Source organism: Vigna radiata, chromosome 7 (genome assembly GCF_000741045.1).
Source record: "Vigna radiata var. radiata cultivar VC1973A chromosome 7, Vradiata_ver6, whole genome shotgun sequence".
Classification (NCBI taxonomy): Eukaryota; Viridiplantae; Streptophyta; class Magnoliopsida; order Fabales; family Fabaceae; genus Vigna; species Vigna radiata.
The window spans coordinates 29978497-29982529 of record NC_028357.1 but is presented as its reverse complement, the minus strand read 5'-3'; positions in this window follow the sequence as shown (position 1 = coordinate 29982529).

The window sequence follows — 4033 nt, the reverse complement described above, 5'->3', positions numbered from 1 at the left end:
TTAATTTATTCAAATCTAGATCGTTCATCTCCATATAACACAAAACACGTAACGAAAAAAAAAAAAAGAGAGCATATTCATACATTCATGAAAGTTTCACAAGAACCATATAATATGAGAAATGATTTTACATCCCAATAAAGAAGTGTTTAATTGAATTAAGAAATGCATCTAAAGTCTAAACCCTAGCGTATCATAATGTGATTCATAATTTCTCTGGGACATTATAGACCTCACATGCAATGTAAAACGTGTAATGTTTAACTCCACACAGACCACACGTGTCTTTACTATGTTTCGCAGAATCTTCTTCCTCTGATTTAAAATTGAGGATATGATGAACTGTGCAGAATCTTCATTTATCTTAAAAGACAAATTTGCATCATTAAAAAACCTTAGATGCTACCTAATCCTAGAACTACAACAAACGCAAGGAATTTTTTTTTTTTCTCGTAGTAGTCTATTTTGTACTGGGGCAGAAGCAAGGTTAAGAATATATTTAAAACAAAGAACAGTTTGAAAGCATAAAATATGGGACCAAAGCAAGAACCACCATGTTGTGAGCCCGTGATCGGTTTCATATTGCAAGACATGCTGGTGAGAACCAAACATACATTACTGATTAAAAATTACAGTTCGACATGTTTATAATATATATGTACATAACAGAAAAACAGCAAGAGAACGAAGATAAGAATGCAGTATACAAAAGTTATAGAAAGTTATATACGAGTACATAAATGACATTTTTTTTCCATTAATGTTTTTCATCCCTTTTCCATTTAAAAGATAAAGGAAGAAAAAAGAGCGTATGGATGGTGATCTGAAGGATTTCTTTTTTCCCTTTCAGTATAATATTTTTAATTTTCTTGATTTTGTCCAGTTTAAAAATGAATCAATTTAATAATTTTCACTATTATTTATAACAATTATAGGGTTATGTGGCTTTTTGTTTGTTTTGTGCATTAAATATAATTTATATCACATGATGTTAATTGTTTTTAATTGTCTATATTATAATACTTTACAAAAATATAATTTAATCAAAATAATTAAACAAATTAAATAAAAAACATCATAGAGTAATAAATTATTAAACACAATTAATGTATCTGTGATTAAAAGTAAAAGTAAGAGAATCAGTACTTTTTTCTAAAATTTGAAAATTAAAAAAGCTTAGAACAACAACATAAAATAAATTTAGTTAAAAAAAAAATTTGAATTAATTAATGAATTAGGTATTATGATTTCTGGTAAATTTATTAATTTTATAATAGTTATCTTAAAAACTATCAGTGATAATTTTTAATCTTTAAAAATAACGTGTTTGGGGATAAATTAAAAGTTTGGTGGGGACATAATAAACACTATATGGAGCCGTGTTGAAATTGAACTATTGAACCAATAAAATTATGCTTGCCTACATTTGTCACTAACTAGTAATCCATATGAATAAGAGATATGATATATAATTCCATTAACACAATATCACTATAGTTCTCCTTTTCTTTCAAATTCGTTAGCAGCATTCTCAATCCATTTCAAACTAAATGATTCAAACTATCATATGTAATTGATTCCATGAACTTTTCAAATCAAAGCCTACGTCAATATAATCGTACTACAATCAAATATAGTTTATAAATTTTCAAACTCGTTCGAAATTTTAAACATATTGAATACATCTTTCACAATCAACAATCAACCATAACTCTTCATACTACAATCAAATATAATTTATATTTTTTCTCTTTCTCTCCGTCTTCCTTTTATATTTCTAAATAATCTACTCATCATTTTATAGATGAGAATCACTCTTATCAATCTTACTGGAGAATATAGCAAGTTTAGCAAATCAATATTTCTTTTAGAGTAAGTTTTTCTTTGTTCATTTTCTTAAGTTGGATTTAGGAAGTTATGCATGCATGGAAGTCAAAAGTTTGCCATGTATTTTTTTTTTAGGACAAAGATAAATCTTTATTTAGTCCAGGATTATAAAGATATTTTTAAATTATTGACTAAAGTTTTTTGTGTACAGATTTAGTTTTCCTGAGAATAGTGAAATCAGGAGCTTAAGTTTAAGTAAACAAGTATGAGAAGTTAGTTTTAGTTATTATAGTATCTAATGGTAGAAGATTTGGGTTACATGTTTGTGACTTGGTAACAATAGTAAATATTTTATGCATGAATGTTATTTGATAAAAAAATATTGAACTTATAACTTTTAGAGATGTGAAGATATGGAAATTTAATGATTTATTATCTTAATTTTTATTTTATGTGGAAAAGGCTATTGAAATAAATAGTTGTGAAAGTTGTTGATAAAATTGACTGTTTGAGTTGGAATTCGATTTGAAATTTAGTTTGAAAGTACTTTATATATATATGTTTATTTTTTTAGTTTAATGAGAATGAGTTACATTTGAGCCATTTAAAATCATACCATCTTTTAGAATTATCTTGGAATTGCAAATTTTATATTGATGTTGGGTAAAAACTTTAAACAATTGTTTATTGAAATAGAAAGTGAAAGAGGTTTATTAGTACAGAAAAAAGATGAGAGCAAAGAAGAGTAAATTATTAGTTACTTTTTCTTTTTCTTTTTTTAACTCTTTACTTTTTATTATATTTTATAATTTTCTTAAACCATACATCTTTGTTTATATGATATTTTTGTATTGAGAGTAAGAAAAAGAGGTTATGTTGAAGAGTGATTGAATCCACGGGCGAAAAGGAAACAATGATCGCAATTATTAGATGAAGTAGGTGCCCTAAAAATACGAGATCTTTTATTCTTTCTTTCTCTTTACGAGCATGTCATAAAAGTAATAATTAAGAAAAACCCACTTAAAAAGGTACACATTAATATAACCACATTGTCACATCAAGCTCGGCTACAGATTCTAAATTATTTTATTTTTAACTATTTCAATGTAAACAATTACGCATTATACTATTAGCTTAATTTTTATACTTCAGATGTTAGAAAAAGTTACAGATCAACTACTTCAAAATTATTTACATCTAAATATAAATAAAAACGTTATGGGTAGAACCATTTTATTATGTATAAATAAAATAAAGAATTTATTAAATCATCATTTCATAAAAAAATATTATCTCTAAAATATCTTTTTCTATCTTTTCCTTAATGTTGTGTTCGTTTGAATAGATTGTATTGTTCAAACAAATTTACGAATGATGAATACAGTCGATAGTCATGTTTACTTATATAGATTTGCATTGATGTAATTGCGAAGATTTGCGAAATACCTCTTTTTTATATTCCTCACTTTTGTGAGAAGATTTGTAATTAATCGAAGAGAATTGACTATTCTATTTTAATACATATCATATTAGCGATTTCTGAGGTTCCTTTTATGCAAGGTGAGCGAGATGTAGGGTCATCACCATGGTAGAGGGGTGAAGAAATAGAACCTGAAGATGGAAGTGGAGAAGAGTAGATCCATTTTTCATTGTTCAAAAGTAGAATGATATGTTTAGATTATTAATCAAAGTATTTTATGTATAAATTTAACTTTTTATGTAAGTAATCAATTTTGGAACTTCTTGGTTAAAAAATTGTGATAATAAGGAGAATTAGTTAAATTTTTATAGTATATTAAGTAGATGATTTTTATTATGATATGACTTTGTTATGATATTTCAAGTTTTGTGTGAAAAATTTATTACTAGGATGATGATACTTTGACAACATTTTTTGACAATTTATTTTACGAGATACGTGTTATTACTTTAGTGGTCTATTTGAATTTATGTTTAAAAAAATATTTAAAACGGACCAATCATAAACTGTCATGTATACGTTGTTAAAAAATTATTAAAAAAGTTGCTAAAAGGACTTTTACCTTTTAAAAAATATTCCCAGTGTTCTACTTTTTGACATAGAATAATATATACGATGATAATTTCACCACTAAAAGACACATATTTCCTTTTAATTTTGTTTGGAAGTTTCTTCTGGGAAATACATACAAATTTTGTTATGAAAAATAGTTTTAAAAAAATATAA